Consider the following 18,887-nt stretch of genomic DNA (forward strand, 5'->3'; position numbering starts at 1 on the left):
CATCTTGTCTCTTAAATCTGTGGCCTGATAACTTCTTTGGACTTTCTCTGATATCTTTATTTCTAAACCTCAAGAAATAGCCATTCTCTATTCATTTTCTCCAAATTAGTTACGATGTATTAGATGTGTTTCTTTTGCAAGCAGAGGATTTTTAAACACTCCCATATGTAAACTACACCGTATCTCTCACTTCTGTTAAATGTTGTTGTCTTTCTCTGCAAATCTAGTTACCTGTATCTCTTTTTTCTGAATGGTTGTAGTTACATTATAGATTCATACTGTGGTACAATTGCATTTTGTTCTTTATACCCTTTCTAACAGTTCATAACACCCTATTTGAATTTTGGCTGCTACTAAGCCAATGCTTTCTGAGAATATCTACACTGATATCTCTCGCAAGCAAGGCAGATGGGGCTTGGGCTGGGGCAACCGCGGGAGATTTAAACGGGCCCCTAGGGAGTGCAAGCGACCAGGGGTGCATCAGAAAGGGCAAGCAGGCAGCTGGTGAGCTCTCCTTGTGGTCTATGCTCTCCTGGAAAAGACTTAGCCATGGTCTCCACTCAGACAAGAGCCGTTGCCAGAAGGGATGTGGTGACACAGACAGAACTCCTGCTAAAGCATGCAGCCACCCAGGTCTCTGGCTGCAGGGAGTGCCAGAGCCTTGCTCTGGTCATGGAGGGCTCCCAAGACAACACCTGTGTGAGGTGTGAGCAGGTGGAGGATCTGCTCAGTATGGTGGCAGAGCAAAAAGAAGAAATCGCAAGTCTGAGGAGTATCAGGGAATGCGAGAGGGAGATAGACTGCAGGAGCCACTCCCTACCATCCCTGAGATGAGCACACCAGATGGAAGCATCCAGAAATGGAGTGGATCCCCTGCCTTTGTGCTGCCAGGCAGAGGGAGGGGACCCAAGAGACGGAGGAGGATAGATGCAGATCCCTACTTGGCACAGCAGGTAAATCCTCTCCTGGCCAACTTTGTCCCCCAGGATGCCCTTAACTATAGGTATGGGGCTTTGGAACCTGAGGGCCAGGAGGAGGAAGATACAGACAGTGACCCACCTGAGGGGTTGACTAAGGGGAACCAGTCAGCCCCACACATTGCAACGGCCACTGGTAAGAAAAAAAGAAGGGTAATTGTTGTAGACAACTCCCTTCTGAGGGGAACAGAGGGCCCGATATGCTGACCGGGCCCATCCCATAGGGAAGTCTGCTGCCTCCCTGGGGCAAGGATAAGACATATTACCAGGAAGCTCCCTGGGCTAGTAAAAGGATCTGATTATTATCCACTAGTGGTTGTTCAGGTCAGCAGTGATGAGGCAGCCAAAAGAAGTACAAAGACAATCAAAAGGGACTTCAGAGAACTGGGGCAATTACTTGAAGGATCAGGAGCACAGGTAGTGTTTTCCTCCACCCTGTCGGTAGCTGGGAGGCACACGGAAAGGCACAGGAAGACCCACCTCATTAACATGTGGCTCAGAGGCTGGTGCCAGCGGTGGAATTTTGTTTTGTTTGATCACAGGGCAGTTTACATGGCCCCAGGCCTGCTGGAGACAGAAGGGGTTTATCTGTTGCAAAGGGGGAAAAGGATTCTGGCTCAGGGGTTAGTCGGCCTCACTGAGAGAGCTTTAAACTAGATGGGAAGGGGATAAAACCAGGCTTGCTAGGGATGAGCCTAGGGGTGGCATACCTGTGTTGGAGAAGAGATCAATAGATCAACTGAAGTGCATTTACACCAATGCACGTAGCATGGGCAATAAACAGGAGGAGCTGGAAGCCATCACGCGCCAGGGAAACTATGATGTGGTCGCCATCACGGAAACATGGTGGGATGACTCACGCAACTGGAGCGCTGCAATGGATGACTACAAGCTCTTTAGAAGGGACAGGCAAGGAAGGAAAGGTGGAGGGGTAGCCTTGTATGTTAGAGAGTGTTTTGACTGTCTAGAACTCAACAACAGTAATAAGGTTGAGTGCTTATGGGTAAGGATCAGGGGGAAGCCTAATAAGGCAGATATCCTGGTGGGAGTCTGTTATAGACCACCCAGCCAAGATGAGGAGATAGAAGAAGCTGTTGGCTGAAGTCTTACAATCTCTAGCTCTTGTTCTCGTGGGAGACTTCAACTTACCAGGTATCTGCTGGAAATACAACACAGCAGAGAGAAAGCAGTCTCGGAGGTTCCTGGAGTGTGTGGGAGATAACTTCCTGACGCAGCTGGTAAGCGAGCCAGCCAGGGGAGGTGCCCCACTGGACCTGCTGTTTATGAACAGAGAAGGCCTGGTGGGTGATGTGGTGGTCGGAGGCTGTCTTGGGCTCAGCGACCATGACATGATAGAGTTTTCAATTCTTGGAGAAGTAAGGAAAGGGGTCAGCAAAACCGCTATCCTGAACTTCAGAAGGGCAGACTTTGGATTGTTAAGGAGTCTGGTTAAGAGAGTCCCTTGGGAGGCAGTCCTGAAGGGCGAAGGAGTCCAGGAAGGCTGGATGTTGTTAAAGAAGGAAGTCTCAAAGGCGCAGGAGCAGGCCGTCCCCATGTGCCGTAAATTGAGCAGGCAGGGGAGAAGACTGGCTTGGCTGAATAGTAAGCTTTGGCTAGAACTCAAGAGAAAAAAAGGAGAGCTTACTGCCTTTGGAAGAAGGGGCAGGTGACTCAGAAGGACTACAAGGATGTTGTGAGGTTATGCAGGGAAAAGATTAGAAAGGTGAAGGCCCAGCTGGAACTTAAGCTGGCTGTCACTGTTAAAGATAACAAAAAATGTTTTTATAAATCTATCAGTGACAAAAGGAGGGCCAGGGAGAATCTCCCTCCTTTGTTGGATGCAGAAGGTAACCTTGCCATGAAAGACGAGGAGAAGACTGAGGTACTTAATGCTTTCTTTGCCTCAGTCTTTGATAGTCAGACTGGTCATCCTTGGAGTTTTCAGGCCCCTGTGCTGGGAGATAGTGTGCAGAATGAAGTCCCAGTTGTTGAAGAGGTGGCAGTCACTGACCTGCTCCTCCACCTGGATGGTCACAAGTCCATGGGGCCAGATGGGATCCACCTGAGGATACTGAGGGAGCTGGCAGAGGAGCTTGCCAAGCCACTCTCCATTGTTTATCAGCAGTCCTGGTCAACCGGGGATATCCCAGATGAAGCTTTTGTCTTCCTAAGTAACTGTTACATGCGATGGAGCCCTGCTTTTCTGGAGATGGCTGAACACCTGCCTACCCATGGGAAGTAGGGAATGAATTGCTTGTTTTCCTTTGCTTGCATGCGTGGCTTCTGCTTTACCTATTAAACTGTCTTTATCTCAACCCACGAGTTTCCTCACTTTCACTCTTCTGATTCTCTCCCCCATCCCACCGGCAGGTAGTGAGTGAGTGGCTGTGTGGGGCTTGGCTGCTGACTGGGGCTAAATCATGACAGGTGGCCAGAGAGAGTGGATAGGACAGGCCAGCTGTAGAAATCTTTCAAGCAGCCACTCCTTGAGGGAAGGCATAGATTAGAGTAAATGAGATGCAGGAATTGCTCTGGTGGAAGAGAGCTGAGGCTTCTGTCAATGAATTTATTTTAGAATTATCCTTGTGTCAACTAATGAGATATGAAGGGGCAGGTTTTGTTATGCAAGGAGCTAATCATTTATATCTGAGGCAGTAATATGATTTTATCTGTTTATATTTTACTGGAGTATTAAGAGAAAATATAAGCATTCCTATAGGGCTTTTAAAAGAAATATAAATTGGAACAGCAACAGATTGTCAAAACCTGTAGAAAAATACTATTCCCTATTACATGCTACCTTTTTTCCACATCATATAAAAATGAGTTGATTTCTTCTAAATCCTGTGTGATTTTTCTGGTTGGGATGGTATTCAGATTTTTAAATGAAATTCTTTGTAGGCTTTAGCTAGAGTTTTTAGCAGTGCCTTTCAGAATTATGGAAACCACAAAATGTAGAAGAGAACTACTGAATAATGTTGGTAGCTTTAAAGTTTCCAGAGGGAGATGATTATCATGTATAAAGTGCATAAGTTCTCTCTATAAGGATTATGCAACACCGTAGATGAGAACCAAACAACAGCTTTAAGTATCAAATCTCCAAACAGGAGGGGCTGTAGATTAGAAATCGACTGATGTATCTTTTATCCTACAAATTTAGCATCAAAAAAGAGATAGAATGTATACTTAATCCCTCATTAGGTATAATCAAGATTGTTGATTAATTTGATCTTCTAATCTTGTGTCTGAAAAGCAAAGTCTGTGCCAGGAACACCTTGATTGCATAAGTGAATGTCATTCTTTTGGGATAAAACACCTGAGAATTACACAGACATGAAAAAATCTGAAGGCAGCCTAAGTGACATGGGAGAAAACCAGCATTTGCTTCAGAAAGGCAAGAGGCTGTTTACACTTATGTCTGTCATACCTCATTCTTAAAGGTCAATACAGTTTCTTTTTTAGAAAACAATAAATTAAATGGTATAACAATAAGACATCAAACACTGTAACAAAATACATACTGTCATTGAAGAAGAATGCTGACATTTTGCAAGATCCGTTGTGGGAGTCAATGGAAAACATTGAAGAAGGGAAATTACATACTTGCAAACATTAATAAGATTTAGTGGTAATTTTTAGTTAAGCACATACATTGTCATTCAGGAGAATGAAAGTATTTGCAGTTCAGTAATGGCATTCAATTAAGGCATTTGGGTCTGAATTTTGAGTTATAGTGACTGATGTAGAACTGTGAGCACTTTATCAGCCCGGCTAGTCCAGTGGTAGCTAAGGAAACTGTGTAAGGAACCACTTAGGAGCCAGTGTTTGCATCTGAGCCTGGAGTAAAGTAAAATTATTAGCAGTTACTTGACGGCAGTCATTCAGATAATCTCAAGAACATCTACATTGAGGTACAGAATTGTACTTCTTGGAAGAGAATACTGCATTTTTGGTGATTAAATATTTTGGGTTTGTTAGTCTGTTTTTATGCCTTGGGGAAATACACTCCAGTCCTCCTTTTCAGAGCTATTGGACTCCCTCTGATATGGAAGTCCGTGAATAAATTGTGCAGTCTGAGAGGGTTCATCATTGTTCTTCCAATGACTTGTGTGTGGTGCTCCTTGCTGAAGACGGCACCTTCAGCCCCTTGCAGAAGCCTGAAAGATTGGTGCTAATTAGAGACAAGGAGGAGAGCTGAGAAAATGTAAAGGGGCTTGGCTTGAGGAAGAAGCAGGTAGTGGATATATAGAAGCACAAAGGACAGAATTAACTATGTAGCTACTGTCCATTAAAGCAAGTCTCTGTAAAAGTAGTAGAATTAATCTGTAAAAGTAGTAGAATTAATTTCACAGAAGGACTCCCCCCCCAAAACAAGCTCTTATTAATATTAATCAGACTAACATTTTATTAATGTTAGTCAAGCTGGTTATTCCCTTTTGAAAAAACTGGTGATATCTTTTCCTCCAAATATAATTATGTGAAGATAATTAGCTGGCTGAGAGCAGGGAGACACATAGAGCAGAAACAGCTCATTTTGCTGTTAATAAGGTCTAGCATGGTGTCTAATTGGCTGTGCTCCGAAATGTACAGGCCAGCTAGGACAGCAACAGCATTCAGAATGAAGAATAGCCACCTTTCACAAGGTCACCCACTGCTTTTCCTTTGGTGCTGTTTGAATGCAAAAACCTTAGTTTGTAGGGAGATCTTTTCAAATAGGGTAAGACAGACGATCTTTTAAATGCTTCACTTTTGCAGCTGAAGTAGAAAAATAAACTTGCAAACAATAGTTCACACTAATTATCCAAATGAATTTCCAGCAGAGATTTATGTTAGAATTATGTGGAAGTCAAAGCATGAGGCAAGGTTAAAGAAAATCTCTCTGGGTTGTGCTTTTAGGCATTTATCTAATAATCACTCCATTTGAATAGTTGTTTTGTGAATTAAATAGCTAATGTTTATAAAGTTTTTTGGAAAATGTAAGTAGAAACATTGTGCAAATGCTCACTATTATTATTACTACACATTAATTATTGTATTAAGAACAACAATTGCCTGTCTCAGTTATGGACCCAATCCAGCTCCCAATGTTTTTGATAGGATGGATTTCCTCTAGGCTAAATGGTTGACTTTTCCATGTCATTTAAGGAGAAAAACATTTTCTTTCCCAACATTATCATTATATACAGAGACTCTAATGGGAGTGCCATGCTTTTTTTCTTTATATATAATAGCTGGTCCTATAGGTATTATTTGCTCAAATGATGTACAATATACTGTTGGCTTGGAAATAAGGCTGAAAGCCCAGTTTTTCTACTACTGACAAATAGCTTAGGGGTGACAACACGTCCTCCCTGAACCCAAAGGTAAACTCTTCAGCTAGTTGACATTGTTGTTTCAGAGTACTGAAATAATAGCTTTGATTGCCATCTCTTCTTGGCAGAGAATGTGAATAGAAATCCCTGCAATTTGTGAATTTTGATTACAATTGCTTACCTTTCCACATTTTCAGTTCTCTTTCAAGGGTAGCACATGGAGGCTGTATAATCCCATTTCTCTGCTGTTCCTGTTGTGAGGAATATTCACTACCTTGGAAACATACTCTAGTTTTGTTTCTTGTCTCTTCTTCCAGTTGTAGTAGTACAGAACAGGCTATAATACAGAACCATCTTAAGCATCATGGCTTAAGAAACCTTTAAGATATGCTGGAATTCAAATAATCCAAAACTTAGTGCAGGACTTGAGTGACTGAAAATGGACAAGGAAGAAGAAATATTGGAGGAAATAGACTTTAGCAAAGAGGAAAATATGTAGTTCTTAAATAATCCATATTCATAATCCATTTGCACTGCCTGGAGCAGATATTGATAATAAAAGCCCACTTGGGCATTACTTGTATATATATTTTTCTATATCACCCCACATCCACAGTGTTTGAGAATCTTAAATAAGAATTGTAATTGCAGTGTTGGATTACAGAAGATAATATTTCAGAAAGGATTTTTTAATGTGTTGCTTTCTGGTGGATGCCATCAGCAGGTGCAAAACTGCAGTGTTCACATCTCCTGTATTTGCTCTACTAAAACCTGGCAGAGTGCTTCTCTCACTTTACCAGTCCATTATGTATAGCAACTTTGTACTGATGTTTGCTATATATCACTGTGCTATATAATTTATTTCTCTTTTCTTAGCAGACATTCATTTTCCTTTATAAACATGCCAGCAATCAGATGTCTCTTAGCGCCAGGATTTTTTTAGCATTTATAAACAGGAAAGGTAAGTAGCATTAATTAAGTCCTGTGCCAAAATGTTTGTGATTTAGGCTTGTGTTTCAGAAGCACTAGCTGTCTTTTCCCTTCGTGGTGTTAGCACAGAAGAGTATCAAGAACGCTTGGCTGCATGTTTCACTCAAGTACGACAATTTCAATGAGCACTCACAGCATTGCTGTTAGGCTTGCAGGACTGAACAGAAGATACAGGTATGTGGCACAGGGAGCTGTGGGGAGAGAGAAGAGTCTGCGTGCACATGTTAACAAGTGTCATGCTTGTCTGAAGTTACTCATCTGACTTGGTTTCTCTGGCACGCTTTGTCCTATAGGCAGTTGCTGCCTGCGAGTCAGGGGCTGAAATCGTGCTCTATTTTCTGTGGTAAATCCAAGCCTGACCCTAAATATCTTTTTATCTCCATTTTCTAAATATGTCTTGATACTACCTTTGAAGCCATTTTCTGTCTTATTTGCACTCAGCTCAACCAGCAACATAGGCCTTTTTTTGACAGTTCAAAAGAGTTGACCTCCCCTTGCTCACCTTTCCTGTGCCATTGGTGCCTGGAACAGCTGCGTGTTAGAATACAGCTCGGAGATTAGGCAGAAAGATCTGTGTTTTCCAGGCTGATGTAAGCTGGTGGCAATGCTGTTAGAAAATTTATTTGAACTGATTCTTGTACAGTTCATTTATATTTCCTCTCTCCACTTCTCCATATGCTGACACAAAAGGCATAAAATATCTAAACCAACTTAGATACCAAGTATCTAAACCAACTTCTATCTGTATCACTTCAAAAAGTCTAGTTTTTTACTTCAGTTTGCGCTAAACAAAGACCCCCCCCTTAATTTCTGGACCATAAAAAGCTTGACACTGAATTTGCAGGGCTTTAAGATGTTCTTAATTTAATCCACATAAAATGGCAAGAAATTAAAATAAAAACACTTTTTAGGTGTAAAACTGTCAAGTGTATAGTGAAATAAAAATAATTTCAGTGGATAAGACATTATCATGATTTTTGAAGGACTTGTATTGGAACATACAATCTTTCAAACTTCCTGAAAAAAAATTGAGTTTCTGGTTTAGCACCTATGCATTTATATGTCCAGTCAGGATAACAGGACCATAAACTTTTAGCGGTCATTGGTTGCTTTGGCAGTGGTTTTGGTCCCTTTCATGTTCAAGATATCAGGTTTCAGAAGATACATTTGTAATTAAAGAAGACATGTTGTGTCTCTCATTTGAAGCCACACTTTATAGGCTAAATACAGAATAACACAGGATCAAATGGGACCTGCATTTCTGGTGTCTGTTTCCACAGATACGTAATTAGGGAGGAACAGAGGGCGGTGAAAAAGAGCAATTAGTTAAAGTGCAGAGCACAAAAAATAACACTTAGTATTTGGTCACAAATGCAAATGAAGTCACGCTAAACTGCCAACTATGACAACCATACACAGCTGTACAAATTATTGATAAAATTTTCTGGTTTGAAGATAGGAGTTGAAGAATACTTTTATGTAGCTCTTTTCCTTCAAGGTCGTGAAATGATGGTAGCTCTTTTTATCCTGTTCTGCCATGCTACGGTTCTAAGTTATGAAATTAATTGTTAAAAATGGCCTTTATTTCAACAGCAAAGATGATCACTTGTGTTTGGTTTTTGGGGTCGGGATCTGTGCAAACACAACTACTTGCAGAAATCTGGTGTGTAGTATTTGTTTAGAGAAACAGAACTAATAACAAATACTGAAGGCAGGATTCGGAAACTTCAAATGAAAATGGAAGCAACAGTAAAATACCTTTTTAGTTTAACAAATAAGCCAAATTTAAATTAATTTCCATCCCTGTCATTACTGGCCAATGGAAACAAATAACACAGTATGCTGCTGTTACAGCTGAAGTGATGTGCTTCTCAAGCTTTCAGTTGTTGAGTTGATTGACTGAAAAGTTGTCTGTAAATAAGGACTTGAAAAAGAAACGTGGGAACTTGAAGCAGCCTACAAAGGCAGCTGTCAGTGCTGCTAAGGAGTTAATAAAGCACAGGCTGGAGGTGATTCAGAGGTGATACCTTATGTGTCCTGCTTAACCCTTGGCACCAATATGCATTCTACACCACAGCCTTGTGAACAGCTCTAAGGACAGATAGAAGATGTCTGTGAGGGATAAGAGGAAAAAAAAAAGCTGCAGTCAGTTGTCTTCTGATTCCTGAGTACCCTACTATGCTCTTGAGTGTGCAATGGTTTTGCAAGACCTAGTTTCTTTTCTGTTCAGTACCATTTTTCATGTAGTTCCTTTGGGATGAACTATAGCAGAAGAATAAGTCTGCTAATTTGCATCCAGCTCCTATGATAGCAAAGATCAGGATGGGTTTTGCTGCTTGTTTCACCTGAAGCCATGTTAGGTCCTTGGCTCTGTTCCGGATGCAAGGAGTGATGAATGACTCCAACGAAAAAGTGTGAGCAACATAGGAGCTGCCAAGAAAGTAAATGGGCATCTACTGAGCAGCTTGGTGTTCGAGAAGAGGGACAAGAAGATAAATGATCTACATGAGGCAAGTATGCAAGGAGAGTAGAGTGGCCCAAAATTTGTTGATTAGGGGGAGCTAGGAGCCCAGGGTTGTACTGAAAGCTTTGCCATTTAATTGCCCACTGGCCTTGGGCAGTTATTTCTCTGATGTTTTCTTTGAAAAATTCTTTGCCGCCTATGCTGAGTATCAAAACTGGACTACCAAGGAAAATACATTAGCTCTATTCCTGGTGTATTCTGTTAAAAGAGGTACATGGGCACCATCTCTTCATGTGTCTTGATTTCCTTTCAAAGGAGGGCATGAAGGCTATATTGTAATAGTTCCTAGAATAGCAATGTGATGTGCACCTTAGTGCCACGCTTGCTGCAACTGAAGGTCTCGTTCTCTGTATGAACTGGTGCACTAGCTGGTTTTGTCTGACAGCTACACAGTGGTTGCATTTTTAACTCTTTGTGAAGGGAAAAACTAAATGAAATATAAACATAATCATTAACTGAATCCTTTCCTATGCAAAGGATCTTTCTGCAAATATTGCATCAGAAGTGTTTCTCTTTTGGTGCTGAGATCTTTCTGTTCAGTTTATTTTAGAATATCTTGTTATTCCATTTATGATGATGCTTAGCTAGTGTTTTTATTCTTAAAAAATATTGCATGCAGATGTCCCCTGAATGAGAACATTTTTCTCTTTCCATTCAGAAGGTATCTGAACTCAATTTACCCTTTCTCTCATTTCAATGCTGTGAAAGTTTAGTGTCTTTAGTCTCTTGAATATATGTCTGCATCTGTAGCTGAATTTTATTTGCTTATTTTTGAAGGGTCAAAGGCAATGGACTGTGGGCTTTTTAAAGTGAGTGTGTGCGTACTGTCTGGCAAGTTCTACAATGCATTCAATTACATTACTTTGATATTGAATTGGCTAAATTTCAAAGTACTCTCAGTCCCAAAAAGTACTCAAATTCTAGTGCTCTTTATACCAGTTAAGGTAAGGTTATTATTTCATCTACTTCTACCATTGGGAAGACTATGAGACTCCTATTGTAAGTAATCCAAAATTACTGCCAGCAGGATTTTGAAGACTTCCTGTACCTTTCCATGACACTGTCACAGAGGACCAACAAAAGCAGCTATATGATACAAATGTGATTTCCATCAGATGCAAATGTGATTAGTGGTTAGCAATAAATATAGGTCTAGGGAATTGTTAATAACAGCAGAGAGTGTGTAAAGGTAACTCTAAGAGCTGTAAGTGGTGAGTGTGTGGAAACTTAGGTCTCAGCAGGAATTATGCGACTCCCACAGAACATCAGAGAAATATGCTTTTCTATTTGGATCTACAACCCAGCATGTTATCCTGAGGGCTAAGGTCTCATAAATAATGTCTCTAATTATTCTGTAACAGAATTTATGCTTTTCAGTCATGTTGCTGTTACTGCTGACCATGTAATAGCCAACTGGCTAAGAAACCTCATCTACAGAGTGTGCAATTGCTGTGAAACCATGTACCTTGCTGGGTGCTGCAGTGAATCGAATCTGACTCTAACTTCCTAAAGGTCTGCACCACGAGGCACAACAACTTGTAGAAAACTAACAGCAGTTTCTTACGTTTCATGCATTTCTTGCTATTGAGGCTTGACTTCAGATTTCAAACCAAAGATATAAAAAATTATTGTTTGGAAAAGTGACTGTTAGAAGGGGAAGAAAAAAAATGAGTGCCATTACTCAGTAATCCTGTTTTTTCTGCTTTTGGCCTGGTCTCCATCAGCATTAGGGATTTCTTTTTCTTTTAAGTAAGCATATGAGTGAACCCTAGCAAGTGTCAAGGCTGAAACAGCTCATATACAGAATAATTTCTCTAAAGGTGTCACTTGCTGAAGTAAACTAACACCACCAGCACCAGTAGAGTAAGAAAAATAATTTTTACCCAAAAAAAGTTGGCCTTACCTGGAATTTAAATAAATTACAGTTTCAATTCAAACACATTTATCAGTCTGTGAAACTAATACTGCCTCCATCTTTGTCTTTAAGACTTCAGGAAACAAAAGTATTTGGATCTAAAACTGACCCGGTATAAGGGGGACAAATGACAGAGTGTAGCTGACAGGTGGCCCAGAGAGACTGTGAGAGAATGAAGTTTCAGTGTTTGTAGTTTCTTTGAACATTCCCCTACACTTTCTATCTTTAGCACTCTATAGCTGCCTGCATTGCTGTTCTGAGATTTAACAAACAAACAAACAAAAAGTAATAATAATATGGCATTAATCTGTGGAAATAAACACCAATTTAAAATTGGACGAAGAGACGGATAAATGCATTAAGATGAATTAAGATGCTGACACTTATTAGCATCTGAAACAAATGAAATTAAGTAAAAGATGACTCGATGTTTTGTCTGGGAGGAAGGAGCACTAATGGTTTTTACTTGAGTAATTATGGCAGTTGAAAATTCCTGCTGTGATCAGTAATTATTAGATGTTAATATTTTGGTAATAGTCTGTATTTCTGTTAAAATCTAACTAATTGGTGATGCTTTTATAAATACAGCCAAAAGCATATTCAAAGGTAGTATTAACTGATATTTCCTAAGAGCCTTTTATAATATTTTTTGCATTCCAAGTGCACATCAGCCTTTTGATGCTTCTTGTAATGCTCTGGAAAAAACCCTAATGTCTTACTGGCACTGATTGCTCTTTTTTTTTTTTTTTTTTAACTAACTAGGATGCCAGAAGGAAGCGTTATGATTAACTTGTCTGTCCTTCTTCTGAGTATCTCAAGCCACTGAGTTCTGCCCAGGAATTCCTCCAGGAAAGGAGATGAGCTCCCTCCAAAGCTGATGGGATCACCTCCTTTGGAAAAATGTTCACTTTCAGTTCAACAACTTCAAGCTCAGCTACAACCTCTGATAAGCTGCTACAAATATTGATTCCCTTGACTACTTCTATTGGTGTTACCTAGGTGTACCCTTTCAAAAAATTCTGTTCCTGCCTTCCAGCCAGGATTGCAGTTATGTGAAATGGCAGTATCCTCTACCAACAGCCAGCTGTGGGATTGTTAAATCCACAGCTCCTCTCTTAATGTCCCTCCTTCTGTCCTTGCTTTTGTTCCCTGCTTGATCACACTGTTCCCTCTTTTATTCCCATTCTCCAAGCCTATGCACAGCCTTTCAGACATTTTACTAACTTCTAATCTTGTTAATCCTAGACGCTGAAATCCAGGATTTAAGCTGTAATCGTGGATTCTTCTCTGACTTGTAGCCTTGTTTCCATCTGTCCAATTGTCTCCTCTACTTGTATGGCTTATTTCCTCTGCATTTGCATTAGGTTGTTTCCTCCACTGCAATATGAAAAATGAGAGCTTTCTTAGATCTTTTATTATTAGTCTTGGTACCTTGATGCAGCCAGGAGTAACACCTGCGCAGTTCTGGTACAATCTTTGGATACATTTGCTGTCAAATTCTATCAAGTGTCTAAGTAGCACGTGGGACCTGTGACCCTAAAGAGTTGTAGCAAGCCACAAATGCTGCCCAATTTCCAGACTTTGTTTTGCAACGTGAGATGCTAGAGAATTTCAGTAAATAGCTTTGGCAAAATGACATATTTTTTCAAGACATCTTCTTTAAAATATCTGACACTTACCCCTGCCCTCCCACCCCTGGCAACTCTCAAAATATCCACAGTTGGGACTAATCACTATATACTATGAAAGTAACCTAATTTCACTAGTGAGGACATGATCTTATGAACACACATACACAAGTGTAATCTTTTTTATTCATGTCTCATTGAAGCTTGCAGGTGCACATATAGTTGAATATTTGTGGGATTAGGCCCAAAGTTTATGTATTATTTAGAATATGGGGTATTTCTGCAGAGGGGTCAGTCTTTGAATGGGTCTAGGTGCAGGAAACTCAAGTGTTTCTACAGCAGAAATAGTGCTGTGCTGCTGCAGTGTTGTCTTTAGGACTCTTCTCTGGTGAACAGGGGGATTTGGAGGAATTTCTGAGTAGGGATGAAATGGTACACATATCAAAAATGTGTGCTGGGGGACAGGAGGGGAGGACACATTTACAACTCATTAGTTTAGCTAATGTATTGAAGTAATTATTTGGTATCTTAGTCCTCTAGAGATTGCAATGATTTGTTTTTCTTCTACAGATCCATCTGGTTGTCATACAGCTCTATTTATTAATTTTACCTCTGGCTCTTGCAGCATGAATATGGTGACTTGAGAATTTCTTTGACTGTGATTTATTTATCTGTGTATTGATTATTCCTTTAAAATAAGTATAAGTAAAATAAGTATCTTCTTAAAGTGTCTTTTTGAGATTAATCCTCAAAGAAAAAAAGGAATTTTGTGAGATACTGCTCTGAGAAACCTGGAAATTTGTGACTTCTTTCTTTCTTTCTTTTTTTTTTTTTTTAAATGAGATCCTTGGGTATTTTAAACCAAAGCATCTCCACTACTATTAGTGATATATCTCTAATTTACATCTGGTCTGCATCTGTAAATTCTGCCTGGTCTATCATTCTGAGATTTCTTTCTGGAGCCATTACTTCTATATTTTCTTACTCTCTCTCCACCCTCCCTGCCCATTTTCTTTTTATGTTTACTAACTGAATGGCAATAGAAGGTAGAATTTCATTCATTAAACAACATGCTCATTGTCAAGCCTGGTTCTGATATTTCTTTAGAAGACTCACACTGATGATACCCACTCTGTTAGATTTCTTACACTTTAAGAAGTTGTTCCTATTCTTATTTTTCTGAGCCATGGAGAAATTATTTCTGAAGCATACATAGAAACTATGTGGTTATTGAATGTTAGCTGTCTTCTATATTGCAGAAAGCCTTTGCAATATGTCAAAGCACAAACTTTTCTGATTAAATAGGCCAAGTTACCATCTAGATGACCTTGTGTCTTGAGAAAAAATATATTTTCAGGTAAGTTTTACATGTTTTTAAAAATTCTTACTTTCTATGAGTATGGTGCCTAAATAGCAATCCTATCTATACGACACAGTCATTGCTATTTTTTGGAATATTTTTGAGAGATAGCTCTCATTTGCAAATCACCTTCCATATATCTGATTGTTTACTGACTTACCCAAAGTCACAGGCTAAATCTACAGCTTTAGCCAGGAGTTTCTACCTTGGATTCTTAAACATTAAATCTTCTTTAAGCCTCTTTGCAACCCAGAGCCATATCTCCTAAATGTCTTTTCAGACTTGTATTTTAGAGTTGTAGCCACTGAAAAACAGATACTTAGAGTAACAAAAGCAGTATCAGAAATTCTGCTTAGATTGATGATCCAAGGGCTTTCTTTAAGATAAAGTGAAGAAAAGATTGCATATTACTTCAAATAACAAGAATGTAAGTGTCCCATGAGAAGAACTCTTGATGACCAGGTCTGTTGGCAGACTGAGCTACTTCTACACTTAGGTAGTGCGCCACATTAAGACCATTGTCCATTAACTTAGCCGTATTTTGAAATTATGCATTGAAGTTCAAGTCCCTTTCAAGGGGAAAGGAATATTTTCAGCACTGAAGTAGATGCATGGATTTGGAAAGAACAACTAGTGCTTTATAACCATTTCACATCACAAGTCAGGTCATATATAGCCTAAATACAGATTTTTTAAAAATCGTGTATAAATTTAATGTAAAAAATTACTGCATAGGCCACTTCATCCACATCCATTTGTGTTAATCCCTGACTGCAAACTGCATATATCACAGTGGGATTAGCAGCATTTCCTAAACGTATCACTTTTTCTACAGTCTAATCACTGAAGCAACACTCAACTCAGTCATGCCTTCTTTTCCAACAACATTGAATAAGTCACATGTGACAGATGGAAAGCTAAGGTGACCAGACATATTCACTTCATTTTGAGAGATTAAGTGCTGGGATCCCACTCTCACTGCAATGTAAGAAAAGTCTTTCACTGACATTGGAAGATGTGGCCTGAACCCTACACCATGGTCACACATCCAAAGAGAATAAGGCCATTTTCCATAAAAATGTTACGCATATGCCCTGTTGCTAGGAATTGATTTGGGCAGTAGGGATTTCTCCTTTCCTCCACAATCTCAAAATACCTGCACTACTTTTGCCTCCCAGCAGCCATACAGGGTTAGACTTACAGGATGGGGTAAGGGCTAGGAGGTTACCGCAAGGGGATAGAGTTTCAGGGTTTCAGGGTAGGGACTTGCTTTAGGGTCTAGTGAAAAGAATTAGTGTAAGTGACTAGCATAAGGGGTAGGGTGCAGGGTTAGAGATAAGGGTTGAAGCCTAACTGAAATGGTCTGCAATCACTGTCCCAGCCTTATTGCTGTGATGACCCAAATCCCCACAATTTCTCAGACACTGAATCCTCGGCTTGATGTTCTGAAGGGAACAAAGGAATGCTAATGTAACAACAGCCGTATCAGTAACGTGATTACTCATACTGACTTTATTTGTCATAAATTTTCATAGCAGAAATATCTTTCTTTTACTTGTTCTTTAAAAGGAAAGAGGAAGGTGATGCTGGATGGTTAGGCCTGCATCATGGTCATCACTATGCAGGTTGAATTAAAGGTGAATCTTTCTCAGTGGTATATTTTGACCTGCAACTTTAATATAACTTCTGTGCTGCATTTCCAGGGTGACATTCTTAAAGTCAAAGAAATGTCAGTTGGAGGGATGTCTGAAGGCCATCCATAGAATCATGGAATCATTAAGGTTGGAAAAGACCTCTAGGATCATCAAGTCCAACCATAAACCCAACAGCACCATGTCTCCTAAACCATGCCCTGAAGGGCCACATCTATGTGTTTTTTGAACACCTCCAGGGATGGTGACTCCACCACCTCTCTGGGCAGCCTGTTCCAATGCCTGGCCACTCTTTCAGTAAAGAAATTTTTCCTCATATCTAATCTAAACCTCCCCTGATGCAACTTGAGGCCATTTCCTCTCGTCCTATCACTAGTAACTTGGGAAAAGAGACCAACACCCACCTCACTGCAACCTCCTTTCAGGTAGTTGTAGAGAGCAGTAAGGTCTCCCCTCAGCCTCCTCTTCTCCAGGCTAAACAACCCTGGTTCCCTCAGCGGCTCCTAAGAAAACTTGTGCGCCAGACCCTTCACCAGCTTCGTTGCCCTTCTCTGGACAAGTCCAGAATCCAGCCCAGCCTCCGGTGAAAACAACAGGAATAAACCAACAAAGATTATTTGTTGTTTATATACTTGTCCATCAAGATATTTTACAGTGTAGAAACAGCCATGCAGGCAATTATTAGAGTCCATTGATAGTGGGAGAGTGTAATACTGAAACAAGGGAATGGCAATTTTCACAAAATTCCCTGTAGATAATCTTTCTCTGTGGGAAAATCCACTCTGAGGGTAGCAAGAGATTTCATATGACGATGCACAAATGAAGAAACCAGGTTTTAGAAGAGAGAGAAATCTGGTATATGGGATCAAACCCAACATGGCAAAAAGTTGGTTTTAGAATTGTCTTTGAGTTCCCCTCCACTAAACATTCTGGCTGAATCAAACTGCCAGGAAAGATGAGAACTTGAATGGGTGAACATCAGATAGCTTGTGTACATGTGGAAGAATCAGATGATTGATCCTAAGATAGGAGGGGAAAGTCTAGATATTTAATTATGTACTACAGAGATGAGAAAGGAGAAAGAGCAGCTGAAAACTTTATTACAATTTCAACTGAATTTTAAGTATTGTAATGAAATGGGTTCAAAGTCATATCAAACAGCTACTATGGTTCAAATCTGTTCTGTACCAGTTTGCTTGTTAGGAGACAAATGCTAAATTGCAATTTCTTTGCAATTAATACTTAAGGCTGTTTGCCATTAATATTTATTAATTCAGCTAAGTCAGTTTTAAGGCGGATTTTAGTTAAGTTGTTCAGGTAAGACTTTTCAAAGTTTAGACAGGAAGAGATACTGATTTTCACTGTGTTTGAGCATGTGAAAAACATTAATGGATATGTCTAATAGTGCCTCTGTAAACTAGAAAATAAGCAGTAATGCATCTTCTTTTTATAAATAGGATCATGTCTTGCCAATCAAAATTTGATTGTTTCTTGATAGAAATATAAAAGGGAGCAAGAAGGTAGTGACACAAAAATATGAACTGCTTGGAATTTGATTGAATTTCTTATAAAATCTTAGCTGAAAGTGAGTATGAACTAGCTTGAATAGGCTTATAGTAATATGTCTTAGGCTAGCCAGAACGGTGAACATAATAGGAAATGAATAACAGCTATCTGTCTGGAAATTGCTATTAGGAACTGTTTTATTAAATGTCTCCTTGTTTAAGCACTCAAAGAGGGTATTGATAATAATGTAATGAAATCTGAGGGTAGTACTGAAATGAGAGAGAGATGCTCGCATGGGTTGAAGCAGATAATAAAATGGTAATTTTAAGGAAGTACAAAGTTACAATATGAAGAAATAACAAGGTGAACATTGGCAAAAAAAAACCCAAACCCAAAGAGGTAAATTATATAGCTGGGGAGGATCTCAGGATGCCTTATAAAAACTCACATCTGTTCGTGGGAAGAGACTCACATGACAGATGCATGACAGATATATGGTAGAAAACAACATGCTTATGATATGGCGTCAAAGGGAACCTGTTAAAGTTGACTTGCCATGCAAAAGCGTCTAAGGCAGGGAACACTTCTTTATATGGCCCTGATGGACAGCTGAGAGCAATTTATTATCAGAGAAATAGCAAAGCTTAGGAATTTCAAAGATTCTGGGATCGGAAATGGATAGATGAATTTAAAATTTAGATGTATCACTGTGTGCTGGTTTTGGCGGGGGTAGAGTTAATTTTCTTCACAGTAGCTAGTATGGGGCATGGTTTGGATTTGTGCTGGGAATGGTGTTGATAAACATCTCTCTAGATGTTTTCATTATTGCTGAGCAGTGCTTACAAGGCCTTTTCTGCTTCTCACCCTACCCTACCAGTGAGCAGGCTGGAGGTGCACAAGCAGCTGGGAGGGGACATGGCTGGGACAGCTGACCCCAGCTGACCAAAGGGATATTCCACACCATGTGGCGTCATGCTCAGCATATAAAGCTGGGGGAAGAAGAAGGAAGGGGAGGACATTCAG

Source organism: Phalacrocorax carbo, chromosome 4, assembly GCF_963921805.1.
Source record: "Phalacrocorax carbo chromosome 4, bPhaCar2.1, whole genome shotgun sequence".
Lineage (NCBI taxonomy): Eukaryota > Metazoa > Chordata > Aves > Suliformes > Phalacrocoracidae > Phalacrocorax > Phalacrocorax carbo.